The 18034-nt window shown below is 39.4% G+C and overlaps 1 non-coding gene across 1 annotated transcript; it reads left to right on the forward strand.

Moving 5' to 3' along the window:
• Window positions 1–17340: 17340 nt before the first annotated feature.
• On the forward strand, window positions 17341–17447 carry LOC125152297 (U6 spliceosomal RNA). The gene has a single exon (XR_007147146.1). It is a non-coding gene; the product is annotated as a U6 spliceosomal RNA (small nuclear RNA).
• The last annotated feature ends 587 nt before the right edge of the window (window positions 17448–18034 follow it).

Below are 18034 nucleotides of genomic sequence, written 5' to 3' on the forward strand. Positions count from 1 at the left end.
GTTATTTTCTGTCCCCTAATCTATCAATCTGCCACATACCTTTATTTAACCATTGCTTATAAACATAAGATCCATTTTTTCACTTTCCTGTTGACTATCTCACTGACCCAGAAGAATTTAAGCTCACTTAGAGCAAGATCTTTATTTCTTTCTTCACTGTGTCCACAGTTACTGCTTATAATAAACTCTCCATAAGTATTTGTGGAATAGATGTACTGTAGAGATGGGACTTGGTTAAGGAAGGATCTGATTCATACTTGGACACTTGAAGGCCATATACACAAAATGTATATTCTATTTATCTAAAAACTTGCTATTTTCATTTGTCTCCTCAAAGCTCTTAGGTATTGATAGAGTGCTGAATCTGAAAGAAAAACACAAAAGTGGTAGCTCTAGCCTGCCGTTTATAATCTAAATCCCCTAGGGAAAGTCACTTGAACCAGCAACTCAATTCCCCAAGTTGTAAAATGGTGATCATCACATCTTCCATCACTAACCCAGAGAATTGTCAAATGAGAAAAGAAGCCATCACTTATTATGCACCTACTATATATCAGGCATTGTACACTCAGATGTGTCTTTCATATATATTTCTCTTCTGAATTATTACAGTGACTTTCTAACTCATTTCACTGTCTTCACCCATGAAATCCATTTAAGATAGCCTTGGAATAATTCTAAAAATATAAATCGGATCTTATCACTCTTCTAATGACCAGGACACCCTCCTGCAGCTCTCTATCGACTAAAGTCCAAATTCCTTGGAGTGACAAAAACAAACCTTTAAATTCTGGCCCCTACCTCTTTCTCCTGCTTCATTTCTTAGAACTCAGCTTTCCTCCATCCGAGTTTCTTAAAATATCACTCACCCATTTGTCCTTAAATAAAACAGACTATTTCTTATCATTTGACTCTGTATTTGTGATGTTCTCTGCCTGGATCTTCTCCCATCCTTTGACTGTGAAACTCGCATTTATCCTGTAAAGTTCCATAGACATGTAATCGCCTGCATGAAGCCTTTAACAGAATATGCCCAAACCTCCAGAAGAGTCAACCACCCTGTATTATTTTTATACCTTTTACATGCAATCATCACCTTTAATACATCACACTTACTAAAATATTTTTGGTTGTCATATATATTACAAATTCCTTGAGGGCTGTAACCAATTCTTAATCACCTTTGTATCTACCAATAATAAACATATAGTAATTTCTCTATAAGTATTTGTTGAAAGAAGTAATGAGTCCCTTCATACAATCTGGTAACTTTCCCTGTAAGTAGGTAATGATATCTCTATATTTACCAAAGAACACTAGACAAATGTAAGAACTACCCAAACCAGGACATGATCAAGCACTAAAAGGGCATCATTTCTCTTGGAAGGCAATCATAGATTAGGAGTGTTGGAAGGCTTAGGGTCACCATGTTTAAAAGGCCCTACATGAGCTAGTATACCTTTATCCCGCTCACTACACTCTAGTTCTTGTGGCCTCCTATGTGCTCCTAGAGCACAGCAAGCATGTTTCCACCTCAGAGCATCTACATGCTCTTATTAAATGTTACCTTATTCAAGTAGCTTTCCCTAAACACTCTCCAAAATAAGGTACATACTCCAACCCACCTCACTCTCCATCACCTAAATTTCCTTCATTTTTCCTTTAAATGATCACCATTTGGTATACTTGATTATTTTTATTTATTTTCTGTAGTAGGTGCTGGGAAGTAATCCAAGGTTCAATTGGCAGAATGTGAACAGTTAGCCAGAAAAGGGATGTTGGTACTAAAATGATGGAGAACTTTAAAAGCTTGACAGAAAGGTTTGGATACCATTTTGTTGAAAATGTGAAGCCTCTGAAGATTTTTTACCAGGCAGTTAACATGATGGAAGCTCTGTTTTAGGAAGGTTAATAGGATAAACATGCATTAGCAGAGCCCTGGTCACTGTGTAGCTGGACCAGTCCCCTAACAATAGAGTTCTAGGACTGTGCCCTCAGTTTTGTAATTGACTTCAAGAATTGTTTATGCCCTCAGAGTTTTGCTATCTTCTAGTTAGACATTCTGAGTATCAAGAGTGATCTCAATAAGCCTGAGTTTATCACACCCTATAGTATCACCTAATAAGGGACCATAGAGATGGTCTCTTAGACTCCTTCCAATGAAGCCAGCTCTGTAAAGCTGGGTCAGATTCTCCAACAGTGACTCCATTTAGTCCCACCTTCCTTCTATCTTCCATATTCCACGATAAAGTGGTCCCAGAATGCCTTACAGCACAACCAGCCTGGATTAAGCCAGAAGTAACAGAACTTGACAACATTTTGAAATAAAGGGACATGGAAAAGGGTCCAGAATGACACCAAGTTTTCAAACCCAAGTGATAGAAAGAACAATGATTCCATTTGCATTAGTGGGAGAACCAAAGAAAAACTGATCATTTCCATTTAAAACCTGTTGATTTTAAAGACACGGAAGAAAATTCAGGTAAGATATCTATACATATCTAGAAAAGTAGGATTCAAATTAGGAAATAAATTTGTATCTAGTACTCAGATCTTGGCATCATTTGCATTGATGTGTTATTTGAAGCTGAGAAAGTAAGATGAGCAAAAAATAAATTGAGAAAAAACATTTTAGCACGATCTTAGAGTCAATTTAAGCAGGATGATGAGGAAAACAATAAGGGAAGAGTGTAAGGAGAAAAGGGAAGATCCTTTTAGTAACATGTGAGTGATGAGTGTTGCTGGGAAGATGGCAGAGTAGGAGGACCCTAAGTTTACCTTGCCCCACTGATACAACTAGGTAACACTCACTTCAGTGTAAATACCCCAGAAAGTAACTCAAAGACTGGCAGAACAAAGTCCACAATTAAATGTAGAGAAGAGCCCACATCAAAGAGGGTAGGAAGAATAGAAATGTGGTGGGGAGCTAAATGGACCAGCAAGATTATCCACAGGAGGGAGGGACCCGAGGATGCAAAGGGGAGAGAAACAGACCCTCACACTGGGGACCCCAGGCAGGGAAGACAAACCACCATAACATTTGGTTCTTAAAACCAGCAGGACTTAAAACTCAGAATGTAAAAAATTAGTGGCTCCACTCAGGGAGAGTTGGGTGGGCAAGAGAAAACTGAGTCCCTGCCCTTGAAGAGAATTCACAACAGCCCACAGAGAAACAGGATAGAAGCAACAGTTTGAAAAATGCCTGGGGCATATGGGAGAAACAGTTGTTTATTCATCTCAGAGGTGTCCTGGAGGGACACAGATTATGGGAAGACTCCTCCAGAAACAAAGGAGCTGGAAGGAGCCATTTCCCCCTTCCCCCCGACCCCCACCCCAGCATAAATACATAGACACCTCAGGAACCAGCATAGCACTGATTCTTGTTGCCTAACTTGCTAACACCACTGTCCCACCACCCCACCCCCTACAGCCAGGCCTGCCTCAGTCCCTGTGTTGCAGGTCCCATCCTCTAGAGAACTGGCTGTGCACAAACCTGGAAAACACTGCATGTCCTGCCTCCACACACATTGGGGGACCACCCCTCAACTACACTTTTGTCTGGAGCCCATCCAAAGCAGTACCACAAGCCTGGCAGTATGCAAGCAGCCCCAACATGGGCCAGCACCACTCCAAAGAGGTTCCTGCCCTGGGGAGAGAGAAAACCACACACACCAGTCAGACTTTTAGTCCTAGCAGTGGGTTTGGAGCAGACAACTGGTCTGACTGCATGTCAGCCCACCAATGAAAGCTGCTTAGGGGACAACACAGGGAAAGCACACTGCAGTTTGGTGCTGCTGCACTTTGCCAGACACCTGATCTGACTCAACTCAAGCCTGAGGCAGCCACACACTGACCCACTAACACTGACCAGACACTGCCCATAGCAGGAAAAGAGAGCTACTGCAGATGATGGAACTGAAGGAAAAGTTTCAGCCACAATGTTAGGATACACACAGCACACATAGGAGACACTTCTGAAGTACCAGGTCCAGTAAACAGGGGACATTACAGTGCAGGACACTACAGGATCTCTTCTTCATAAGGACACTATCAAAAGCAGGACATATAACTGACTTGCCTAACACAAAGAAACAGTTACACAAAATGAGACAGAGGAATATATACCAAGTAAAAGAATGGGACCAAACCACAGCAAGAGACCCAAGCAAAACAGAGATAAGCAATATGCCTGATGAATAATTTAAAGTAATTATCATAGGGGTGCCTGGGTGGCTCAGTCAGTTAAGCATCTGACTTCGATTCAGGTCATGGTCTCATGGTTCATGAGTTCAAGCCCTGCATCAGGCTCTGTGCTGACAGCTCAGACCCTGGAGCCTGCTTTGGATTCTGTGTCTCCCTCTCTCTCTGGCCCTCCTCCACGTGTGCTCTCTTTCTTTCTCAAAAATAAATAAATAATAAGATAGGGAACAGAATTCTGTTTAATGAAAAAATAAATAAACATTTTAAAAATTTTAAAGTAATCATAAAGATACCGGAGTTGAGAAAAGAGTAGAAGACATCAGTGAGACCACTAACAAACAGATAAAGAACCAACCAGAGATGAAGAACACAATAAATGAAATTTATACTAGATGGAATAAATAGGAGACCAGAAGAAGCAGAAAAACAAATCAGTGACGTGGAGGACAGAGTAATGGAAAACAATCAAGCTGAGCAAGTGAGAGAAAAAAAAAATATGCAAAATGAGAATAGACTTATGGAACTCAGTGACACCATCCAAGCTAATAACATTCACATTATAGGGATTCCAGAAGAAAAGAAAGGGGGATGGAAAATATATTTCAAGAAATAATATCTGAAAGCTTCCCAAATCCGGGGAAGGAAACAGAAACCCGGATTCAGGAGGCCCTGAGATCCCCCAACAAAATCAACCCAAGGAGAACCACACCAAGACATGTAGTAATTAAAATGGCAAAAAGTAGTAATAACGAGATAATTTTAAAAGCAGCAAGAGAAAATAGTTACATACAAGGGAAACCCCATAAGGCTGTCAACTGAGATTTTCAGCAGAAACTTTGAAAACCAGAAGGGAGTGGCATGATACATTCACAGTGCCTAAGGGGAAAAAAATCTGCAACCACAAATACTCTATACAGCAAGGCTATCATTCAGAATACAAGGAGAGGTAGAGTTTACCAGACAAACATAAGTGAAAGGCATTCATAACCACTAAACCAGCCCTACAATAATTGTTAAAGGGAACTCTTTGAAGGAAAGACCATAAGCAAAAGTAAGGAAAGTAGGAAGCACAAAAGCAGTAAAAATGTATCTGTAAAAATCAGTCAAGGGAGTCACAAAATAAGAGGATATTATTTACCTAAAGCATGCAGGGGGAAGAGGAATAAAGAATGGATTCAAACTTAAGCGAATATCAGCTTATACACAGACTGCTATATGCAGAAGATGTTATATACAAACCTAATGGTAACCTCAAATCAAAAACCAGTAATAGACATGCAAAAAAATAAAGAGAAAAGAATCCAAGTATATCATTTAAAAAGCCAACTTATCATGAGAGAAAGGAGCAAGAGAATAAAGGAACAAAGAAAAACTACAAAAACAATCATAAAACAAGTAACAAAATAGCAATAAGTACATACTTATCAATAATTACTTTGAATGTAAATGGACTAAATGCTCTAATCAAAAGACATAGGGTGATGTAATGGATAAGAAACAAGACTCATCTATATGCTGCCTACAAGAAATTCATTTCAGTCCTAATGACACCTATAAAGTAAAGGGATTGAGGGGCACCTAAATGGCTCAGTCAGTTAAGCATCCAACTCTTGATTTCAGCTTAGGTCATGATCTCACAGTCATGAGATAGAGCCCACGTCAGGCTCCAGGCTGGTTATAGAGACTGCTTAAGAGTCTCTCTGTCCCTCTATCTCCTAATCACGTGCATGAGCATACACTCTCATTCTCTCTCTCAAAAAAAAAAAAAAAAGCATTTATCATGCAAATGGAGGGGAAAAGAAAGCTGGGATATCAACACATATCAGACAAAATAGACTTCAAAACAAACACTATAATGAGACAAAGAAAGATACTATATAATCATAAATGGAACAATCCAACAAGAAGATATAACAATGATAAATATTTATGCACCCAACACGAAAGCACCCAAATACATAAAGCAGTTAATAATAAACATAAAAGAGGAATCAATAGTAATACAATAATAGTAGGGGACTTTAGCACTCCATTTACATCAATGGACAGTTCATTCAAATAAAAAATCAACAATGAAACAGTGGCTTTGGTGACACATTGGACCAAATGGATTTAACTGATTTTTGAGAATATTCCATCTTAAAATGGAAGAATACATGTTCTTTTCAAATGCACGTGGAACATTCTCTAGAATAGATCACATCTTATGCTACAAAACATGTCTCAACAAATTCAAAAAGACCAAAGTCATACCATGCATCTTTTTTTATTTTAAAGCTATGAAACTAGAAATCAACCACAAGAAAAAAAATCTGGAAAGAGCACAAATACATGGAGGTTAGAAAACATGCTTCTAAACAATGAATACATCAACCAATAAATCAGAGGAAATTAAAAAAAAGCATGCAGACTAATGAAAATGAAACCACAATGGTCCCAAATCAACGACAAATGTGGTTCTAAGAGGGAAGTTTATAGTAATACAGGTGTACCTCAAGAAACAAGAAGAATCTCTAGCAACCTAACCTTACCCATAAAAGAGATAGAAAAAAAAATAAACAAGACCCAATACCAGTAGACTGAAGGAAATAATAAAGAATAGAGCAGAAATAGAACAGATCAATGAAACCAGGAGCCAGTTCCTTAAAAAGACCAATAAAATTGATAAACCTTTAAGCCAGACTCATCAAAACTCATCAAAAGAGAGGTCCCAAAAGAGAGGACTCAAATAAACACAATCAGAAATGAAAGAAGAGAAATAACAACAACTGTCACAACAGAATTAAAAGATTTTAAGAGAGTGGCACCTGGGTGGCTCAATCGTTTAAGTGTCAACTTGGTTTTGGCTCAAGTCATGATGTCACACTTTATGGATTTGAGCCCTGAGGCTCTGCGCTGACAGTGTGGAGCCTGCTTGGTATTCTCTCTCTCTCCTTTTCTCTCTGCCCCTCCCCTCCTCTCTCTCTCCCTCTCAAAATAAATAAATATATTTTATAAATATTTTAAGAGAATATTATGAGGGGCGCCTGGGTGGCACAGTCGGTTAAGCGTCCGACTTCAGCCAGGTCACGATCTCACGGTCCGTGAGTTCGAGCCCCGCGTCGGGCTCTGGGCTGATGGCTCAGAGCCTGGAGCCTGTTTCTGATTCTGTGTCTCCCTCTCTCTCTGCCCCTCCCCTGTTCATGCTCTGTCTCTCTCTGTCCCAAAAAATAAATAAACGTTGAAGAGAATATTATGAAAAAAGTATATGCCAACAAGTTGGACAAACTAGAAGAAATGGATAAATTCCTAGAAATATAGAACCTCCCAAAACTGAATCAGGATGATAGAATATTTGAACAGACCAATTACCAGCAAGGAAATTGAATCAGCAATCTTAAAACTCCCCAAAAACAAAACTCCAGGAACTAACTGCTTCACAGATAAATTCTACCAAACATTTAAAGAATAGTTAGTACCTATTCTTCTGAAACTATTCCAAAATATAGAAGATGAAGAAAAACTGCCAAATTCATCATATGAGGCCAGCATTACCCTAACACCCAAAACAGATAACACCACAGAAAAAGAGAACTACAGGCCAACATCTCTGATGAACATAGATGCAAAAATCCTCGACAAAATATTAGCAAAAAAAAAAATCCAACAATACATTAAAAAAATCATTCTCCATGATCAAGTGGGATTTATTCCTGGGATGTAAGGACGGTTCAATATTTGCAAATCAATCAGTGTGATACAGCACATCAGTAAGAGAAAAGATAAAAATCTAATGATCATCTCAATAGATGCAAAGAAGACATGTGAAAAAATCAACATACATTCATGATAAAAACCCTCAACAAAGTAGGTTTAGAGGGAACATGCCTCAACATAATAAAGGCCTTATATGAAAAACCCACATCTAATGTGCTCAATGGTGAAAATCTGAGAGCTTTTCCTTTAAGTCAGAAAAAAATCAAGGATGCCCACTCTCACCACTTTTATTCAACATAGTACTGGAAATCCTGGCCACAGCAATCAGACAAGAATAAGGAATAAAAGGCATCCAAACTGGTAAGGAAGTAGTAAAAGATTTACTATTTGCAGATAACATACTATATGTAGGAAACCCTAAAGACTACCAAAAAACTACTAGAACTGATAAATGAATTTAGTAAGGTCACAGGACACAAAATCAATGTAGAGAAATAAGTTGTATTTCAATAATGAAGCATCAGAAAGAGAAATTAAGAAAACAATCCCGTTTTAAATTGCACCAAAAATAATAAACTACCTAGGAATAAAGTTAACCAAAGAGGTGAAAGACCTATACTCTGAAAACTATAAAACACTGATGAAAGAAACTGAAGACAACATAAATGAAGACAATCCATGTTCATGGATTGGAAGAACAAATATTGTTAATTATCTATACTACCCAAAATAATCTGCAGATTTAATACAATCCCTATCAAAATACCAACAGCATTTTTCACAGAACTAGAACAAATACTTCTAAAATTTGTATGTAACCACAAAATACCACAAATAGCCAAAGCAATCTTGATAAAGAAAAACAAAGCTGGAGGTATCACAATTCCAGACTTTGCATTATACTACAAAGTTGTAGTAATCAAAACAGTATGGTACTGGTACAAAAACAGACACATAGATCAATGGAATAGAATAGAAATCCCAGAAATAAACCACAATTATATGGTCAATTAATGTTCAACAGAGGAGGCAAGAATATTCAATGGGGAAAAGATAGTCTCTTCAACAAATGGTGCTGAGAAAAACTGGACAGCTACATGCAAAGGACTGTAACTGGACCACCTTCTTACATCATACACAAAAACAAACCAAAAATGGATTCAGGACCTAAATGTGAAACCTGAAACCATAGTATGGAAGTTCCTCAAAAAATTAAAAATAGAACTACCATATGATCCAGTAATCACACTACAGGGTATTTACCTATAGAATATGAAAACACTAATTTAAAAGGATATATGAACCCCTGTTTATAGAAGCATTACTTACAACAGTCGAATTATGGATGCAACCCAAGTGTCCATTGACAGATGAATGGATAAAGATGTGAGAGATAGATAGTGATATACAGATATAGGTAGATAAATAGATAGGTAGAAACACACACACACACAATGGAATATTATTTTGCCATAAAAAAGAATGAAATCTTGCCATTTTCAACAACATGGGTGGATCTAGAGAGTATAACACTATACAAAAAAATTCAGTCAGAGAAAGACAAATAGCATATGACTTCACTCATGTGAAATTTAAGAAACAAAACAAACCAACAAAGGGGGGAAAAAAGAGACAAACCTCCCCAAACAGACTCTTAATTACAGAGAACAAACATATGGTTATTAGAAGGGAGGTGGGTGAGGAAATGGGTGAAGTAGGTGAAGGGGATTAAGAGTACACTTACCTTGATGAACACTGGGTAATACATGGAATTGTTGAATCACTATGTTGTATACCTTAAACTAACATAACACTGCCGTTAACTACACTGGAATTAAAATTAAAAAAAAAAGTGGTAGATGAGCATAGACACTGGACTAGAATCTGCAGAAGATATATTCTAGGGGAGTTGAGTAGAATCTTAAGAGGACAACATGATTATCAAGCAGCCATGAGGACTCAGTAGAGAGCAATCTATGAAGAGCTGAGGTGGCATGGTTTTATAACTTTTTATAGCTATCTAAGAGTAGGAATAGAAAGGCAAGTAGTGGGAGCTTCTGTACCTTGTCATTTTGCCCAATAATTGTAGAATTGATATGGTATCTAGGGATTTCCACAGTATACACAATCTATCAAAATGTAAGGAATTCTAGGATGTAAAGTAGCACCGATCTGATAGATCCAGCTGAGAAGCTCTGCCTTCTGTTCAAGTACTGGAAAAAGAAAATCACCGAGATCAATGAAAGTCTAACCATTAAATCAGATATACGAGGTAACGGAATCAGAGTATCAAAGCTGGGCAAAAATTAATTCTAATGTTTCCACGAATTTTTGAGCTATTGATTGGGTGATTGATTGAATGATTCAACAGGCTTGAAGCACAGACAACGTATCAGGCACTGTCTTCAGCTCTGGGGATGCAAAAATCTCAGATGAGCAGAGAGATAAGGCACAGAAATCTGAAGCAACTTAATGAAGGTCCCACAAGAAATTTATGGTAAAACCTCCTGAGTCCTGGTCTATGCTTTTTGCCTTATGTCCAATTTCTGATATTTCTCTCCAATCAAGTGCTAATTTATTTTTTCCAAATTAGATTAATTTCTTTGAAAGTCCTTGGATCTGTTGGCATTTTCTAATTTGTTCTGATTTTATAGGTTGTTTCATTTAATCAAAATCCTGTTTCTCCAACTATAAAACGATAATGTAGCTGTAACGTGCACTTTCTTATACATGATAATAAGCATAAGAGATACAGTCACCTGAGTTCCTTGGAGAAAGTCACTATGGAGACAAAGGCCGATATTCAATTTTGCGAATAATCTCATCTTCTCTTACCACCAAATATTCATTTAAATTGCATGAAATAGAAAAATGCGGCTCCTTTAAAATTCCATTGTAGAAAGATATCCATTCTGATTTAGCTGTGTCATAAGAGTAGAAAACACCATTCTTTGTATTTGGAACAAATAGAAAATGGCTGGTTTCGTGTCACTAAAAGGCAACTCAGGTGGATTGGCTCTATCAGCAGGACAGGAAGAAGACCTCTTCATACGAAAACAGTGATGATATTTTGTTATACATGCTGGATTCTCTGGGAAGTAGGTGTGCCCTGCTCAGTGCAAGTTAATCCATTTTCTCCACCCCGGTGGTGCTAGATTGTTTTATTTATTTTTTTTATCAGCTTGGTTGCACTGGGAAATGCATTTTCCAAAACTTACTTTCCTGTAAGGTTCTGGGTCAGTCAGAGGAAGTTGCATGATTTGGGTGAGGGATAAGTGGCATGATTATTACCGTTTGAAGTTGGTCATTGGCTAAAGGTAATGAGAGACAGATACAGAGGTACTGGCAGGTTCCAGTCTTCCCAGATATTTTCTCAGCTGCCACCCAGCTGTGGTAGGCAGAGTTTTAAGGAAGCCCCAAGGTTTTTGCTCCCTGGTATACCCTCCTTGTGTAATACCCTGCCTTTGAGTGTGGGGAAAACTGAAAATAATAGGGTATCATTCCCACAGCTAAGCTCCTATCAGTTGACTTTGAGTTAATCAAAAGCAAGCTTATCTGGGGTAGGCTTGACCTAATCATCAGAATTTTTAAAAGAAGGTTAAGTGTCAGAGAGGCTCATTCCTACCAGCCTTGATAACAAAGCTTCCCTGAGGTCTACAGCAGCAAAGAAAAGATTTCTGCCAACAATCACATGAACTTGGAAGAGACCCTAAGCTTCAGATGAGACCCCAGCCCTCTCGGATACCTTGGCGGCAGACTTGTGAGACCCTAAGAAGACGACCAGGCCAACGTGTGTCCTGAACCCTGACCCACGAAAACTGTGAGATAATAAATGTGTGTTGTTTTAAACCTGTAAGTTTGTGATAATTTGTTACATACTAACAGATAATATATCTGTTCACCAAAAGAAATCCAAGGCCCACCCTCTCAGATGCCTTGCTGAAAATTCAAAGACAGTAGCCATGAAGAGCAAATACATTCATAGACTTTTTAAAAATTTTTAATTTTTATTTATTTTTGAGAGAGAAAAAGAGAGAGAGAGAGCACAAATGGGGGAGGGCCAGAAAGAGAGGGAGACACAGAATCCTAAGCAGACTCCAGGCTTTGAGCTGTTAGCACAGAGCCTGACGTGGGACTCGAACTCATGAACCATGAGATCATGACCTGAGCCAAAGGCAGATGCTTAGCCAACTAAGCCACCCAGGTGCCCCCCAAAATTAGAAAGTTTTTATAACTGCCCTAAAAGAAAACCTTGTCTCCTGTAACCACAGGCACAAGATTTCTGAAAATCAGACCAAAAGTCTAATCCTGTGGGTGACTTAAATACAATGCAGATTGAATCTACAACCGCATAGCTTTTTATGTTAAATTTAGAGGCAGGATCTTGAAAATAAGGATGGAGGGATTTAATGGGCAGATTCTAATGAAGCTGAGCACATCATACCCTGAAAATTCTGCTGAGCTTCCTTTTCCAATAGAAGCAGACTGTTCCTTTGTCTGAAGAACCTCCTGAATTGAATTCTCCTGAGGTAGTTACTTATAGGGCACTGCTGGTCTTCCTCAAGACCTTCTCCCATCACCTGTCATTGCTTCCAGGCCCAATTCCTGCCAGGACCTAGAAGACCAGGTGCAAAATACAACCTGTGAAAAGGAGCCACTTGCACATAAGACAAATTGCATGATTGTTCCAATTTACATTGAATGGTTAGAGCCAAAGCAGCAATCAGAATGGTTGAAGCCACAAAGATCATTGATGTTGACAAATTTATCATATTGCCCTAGGGACTAAAATAGAAGGGCAGAAAAAATTAGAGTTTTGACTCATGTAAATGAAAAAAAAATTTCTAGATCAAAATGAGATCTGTCTTGAATGGTCAAAATACAGCCCCCAACTAATTCTCAGACTTGAGCCAGTTTACAGACCTAGTCACTTGAGTAAAGAGGAATCCAGGTCCCCTTAAGAAAGGAATCTATGCACTGCTAAAGATTTATACCTCAAATCCTTCTCCTGGTTTTCTCCAGTGTGACCAGTGACCATTTACCAAGATGACTTATTGGGCAATATCTTTGAACTGACACTAATTTCTGGTGACCTAAAATGTCACTGTGATCTACCAGTCAGATTACAGGCTTAAGGAGGCCCTGTGCTTATGAAGTTTTGGCCCAGGTCTATCTCATAATGGGTACAGGGGGCCCCCAAACCCAATCTGTGCCTATCTCCTCTGCTCCAAAATTTAAAGTTAGTACCCATACTCAGAAACTGCAGAGTCCCCACACTGGTTTACAGACGCATAACACGAGGGCAATTCTTGTAGGAGAGGTCACCTGGAAGCCACTAGAATTGACCCTACTTACCAAAATAATAAGCCAAAGCAATACTGAATTCTTGGAGAGATTGCAAATATTACTGTCACCCTCAAGGCCTCAGAAAATAAAGAGTGGTGATTCCTACCACATGCCTAGTCCACCTTCCTATCTAGCCTATACAGAAGACAGAGCAATCTTCTAAAAATGTCAGAGGATTATTGTAAGCTTAATTTAGTGAGAACTGCAGTTGCAGCTGATGGAGTAGGTCAACACATCCATGGCACCTGGTATCCAGCCATTGTCCTGATGAATGCTTTGTATAGAACCACCAAAACCAATTTACTTTTATCTGGCAAGGCTAGTCCCATTTGTTGTCCTACCCCATGGTTATACGGTTATATCAACTCCTAATTGCTGTATCATGATGTAGTTTGCAGGGTCCATGATTGCTTCTCCTTTTCTTATACTGATCCACTATATCGCTGATATCACATAACATTGCTTCTAACAGAAATCTGACCAGTGCAGCAACAGCCTCACACTCACAGTCTACTGGTATCATCATGTTCCCTAACACCCTGAAGTAGCCAAATTGTAGAATGCACTTTTGCAGACTCAGAGCACTAGTTGGATGGCAACACCTTACAAAGGTTGGGTTGATCACCTCAAAGACATGGTAAGTACCCTTTATTTGCAACCAATATACAATGCCATCGTTCATTCACAGATCAGGGATTCAAGAGGTAGATTCCAGAGTAGTCACACACATTTCTCCTAGTGATCACCTAGCCAAAAATTTCCCCAACCTCATAATGTTGTGCTCTGCTTATTTACAAATCTTCATTCCCAAGAGAAAAAGGTTTCCACTGGGAACATAGTAATTATGCCATTAAAATAAAGTTGAAACTGCCATGTGGTCACTTAGATCTACCTGAGCAAATGAAACAATGGGTAAAGATATGGTTACTATACATCTGGGTGATTTATCCTATTTGTTCTCTGACAAAGATAAATTAAATTGCTTCCAATACAATAGGAGCAGAGAGGAGCATGTCTGGAATGCAGGAGATCCTCTGGGGCACCTCTTAGTTGTTCCATGGCCTGTGGTCAAAGTTAGTGGAAAACTAAAACAACCCCATACAGAAATGAAGGTTTTGGTCACCTTGATAGAAAGGAACCAGTGTTACAGAACCAGGCTGGAACCCTGGCAGAAAAACCAAGAGGCACTCGGAGATATTGATGGATTGGAGATTTATTTAATACATGTGGGCTCAGAGAAGACCGTTTCACCAAAGATCTGAGTGCCAAATGCAAGTGGGGAGGGTAATTTATAGTTGTCAGCTTCCATATCTGTGGGGGTTTTTGTGTGTGCAGCAAACAAAGGAAGCAGAACACAGAGTAGGGGTCTCTAAGCTAGAGACCAGAGTTTGTTGTAGCCCCAGCGGCCAGTTTTGGCATACTTTATTCACTTCTCAAACACCAGGACCAGCTGAAGTGCTTGCTGAGGGTAAAAGGAGTATCAAACAGGTATTAGAAGAAAGAAGCTATAACCGCCAGCTGTGGTCTTATAAACAACTGAAGAAAAACAAACCATAGTAGCTATAAATGAATACTTATTTTGATGTGAATATATCTGTATAAAGGTGTTAATTGATTCTTTTGTTTTTTCCTGCTTTGTCAGTTCTCTTTTTCCCATTCCATAAGTCAACCTTATAACTCAAGCATTTAAGTAACAGGATGTCAAGGGGGAGTGTGACTTCACCAGAAGAGGAATAAATATCACCCCAAAAACAGTTAAAGTGAGAGTTTATGTATTTTCCCTTGGAGGGAATGTTAGTGTGTCTACGATTTTACAAGGGGATGATTAGATCATGTTAGGCAGAAGCCCCACTTTGCTATTGTCCTTATTGGGAAGTTTAATATAGGTAAAGGAGGTGTATATGTATGCCAGCTGGGCAAGGGGTTGACTGGTGGGTTGATCTATTGTCAACCTGGTTATGCTGAGAACTGTTTTCCAGACTCTCCTTTTCTATGTAATTCTGGGTTAGAGTTTGTCAAAAATCAAGTACTATGAGATTTTGGAGGCAGAAGCAGCAACCATCATTCTAAGAGGTCAGAGATGTTGCGGATAGGTACAGAGCTCCCAGGAGATCCCAACCGGTCCAAGCTCTTACCCGCTTAGCACCCAGCTCTCATTCCCACCTGCTGATTTTGCTAACTAACAGCACCCCAGGCCCACCACCAGATGCTTTGTTGCAAAGTCACAGAGCTGAGGGTCACAGTTTCTGTGACCTTCCACAGACAAGGCACATCTTCTTTTTTTTTTTTTTTTAACATTTATTTATTTTTGAGAGAGAGACAGAGCACAAGCAGAGGAGGGGCAGAGAGAGAGGGAGACACAGAATCCAAAGTAGGCTCCAGGCTCTGAGCTGTCAGCACAGAGCCTGATGCGGGGCTCAAACTCATGAACTGTGAGGTCATGACCTGAGCTGAAGTCGGATGCTCAACTGACTGAGCCACCCAGGTGCCCCAAGGGCACATCTTCTGAGGCACACGGAACCTCTGGATTTCCCTTTAAGCTCTAACTCACTCCCTTGCTCCTAGGATGGTTCATGACCTCTCTCTGAGCATTTAACTCCCCTTTCCAATCCTTAATTCTCTAGTTCCCCTCTCCAATATATAAAGATATAATTCCTATAACAAATTCTTTACCAGAATACTCAGACTGCCTGTATTTCAGATTGAACTCTGACTGCTACAACTAAAAATTCTCTAAAAATAGAGTAATCTTCATTTCTTTTGAAAATCAGCAATAATTTTATACTAAACTGAATACAGAATACCCCTAATATTGGGGCACCCAGGTGGCTAAGTCGATTAAGTGTCTGACTTTGGCTCAGGTCATGATCCCCCGGTTAGTGAGTTTGAGCTCCACATCGGGCTCTGTGCTGAAAGCTCAGAGCCTGGAGCCTGCTTCACATTCTGTGCCTCCCTCTCTCTCTGATCCTCCCCTACACACACACACACACACACACACACACACACACACACACTCTCTCTCTCTCTCTCTCTCTCTCTGTCAAGAATAAATAAACATTAAAAAATTTAAAAATAGTTTTTTAGGGGCGCCTGGGTGGCGCAGTCGGTTAAGCGTCCGACTTCAGCCAGGTCACGATCTCGCGGTCTGTGAGTTCGAGCCCGGCATCGGGCTCTGGGCTGATGGCTCAGAGCCTGGAGCCTGTTTCAGATTCTGTGTCTCCCTCTCTCTCTGACCCTCGCCCGTTCATACTCTGTCTCTCTCTGTCCCAAAAATAAATAAACGTTGAAAAAAAATTTTTTTAAATAGTTTTTTAATTAAAAAAAAGAATATCCCTAATATCAATGTCAATGCTCAAAACAGAGAAAACTATGAAGAGCATACTGCCCTTAATTCTATGAATTTGCTAACCTGGCCTGCACAGAATACATCATTCTCACTCTCTGAAAAATGTTTCCATGTCTTCCTGTGAATTTTCACCAGCAGACTGATGAGATGCTTTTCTCAGGGTAGTGGCTGTCTGGCCAACGCAGCCACTATGGTCAATAGTATTGATTCTATCCAGGAGGCCAGAACTGGAGAGTATGAAAATCTATTCCAGCTTATCTGAGTTAGGCTCACCACATGTGCAATTTCTCACTTATTAAGACTGACCACAGAGGTTCAGAAGACAGAGGCAAGAATTGAAGAACCTGAGCATTGATATCTAGGAGGAAATTCAAGAGTAATCTTGAATGTCTATAAAATATAATAGAAATGATTTAACATGTAAATTATTTAAATAGTTTACCCTGGCACAGAGACTTTCAGTAGCTGCCACAGTACAAATGCTCACCAAGCTCCAGGTAAAATGTTATCATCACGTTGAACAAGCATGAATCTTGGAATGAAATTACAAAGCCATTTTATGTCACCTTTCATTGTTTTTACCCATTTATTTAGTGAGGGTTTGTCTTCTCCCACCCCTATAGAAAATTCAGGCACATCTCCGACATTCTTAATAATTTTTCAGTGATAAAATATTGTTTCAACTTCAGAATGGAAATGTCCACTTTGTGTGTTCAAAATTGCAAACGTCTGTAAAATTAAGGCTTCTGCTCATGCTCACTTCAGCAGCACACATACCAGAATTGGAACGATACAGAGAAGGTCAGCATGGCCCCTGTGCAAGGATAACATGCAAATTCATGAAGCATTCCATATTTCTAATGGGTGATGGGCATTGAGGAGGGCACTTGTTGGGATGAGCACTGGGTGTTGTATGTAAGCGATAAACCATGGGAATCTACTCCCAAAACCAAAAGCATACTGTACACACTGTATGTTAGCCAATTTGACAATAAATTATATTAAAAAATAAAGGAAACACATATCTTAAAAAAATTAAGGCTACTGCTATCTCCCCAACCCCTGGCCTCTGGTCTCTTTCCCCACCACCGTTTTATCCTTCAACACCATCTGTTAAGTAAAGTTTCTGACCTCTTTGGGTTGAAACATGAGGCATAAAGAGAGGAAAAGAGTTAAGGAAAGTTTTTACTGGAACAATGGCTTTTCTCCAGACCTGGCAGATGTCTGAACTGACTATTTCTCCCATGGTGCTCTCAGGGAATCTATGAGTTGCCACCTGCAGTTCCCTTGATCTCTGTTCTAGTTGGTCTGGTCACCTATTCTATTTTTACCCTCTGAAAATTGGGTGATACCTTCAGTTCATCACTGCTGATGATTATTTGCACCTCCAAGCAACCCTCTAACTCTTCCCCTGCTTTATCTTACCCATCACTAGTCCATGAGAAA

Source organism: Prionailurus viverrinus, chromosome E1 (assembly GCF_022837055.1).
Source record: "Prionailurus viverrinus isolate Anna chromosome E1, UM_Priviv_1.0, whole genome shotgun sequence".
NCBI classification, from domain to species: domain Eukaryota; kingdom Metazoa; phylum Chordata; class Mammalia; order Carnivora; family Felidae; genus Prionailurus; species Prionailurus viverrinus.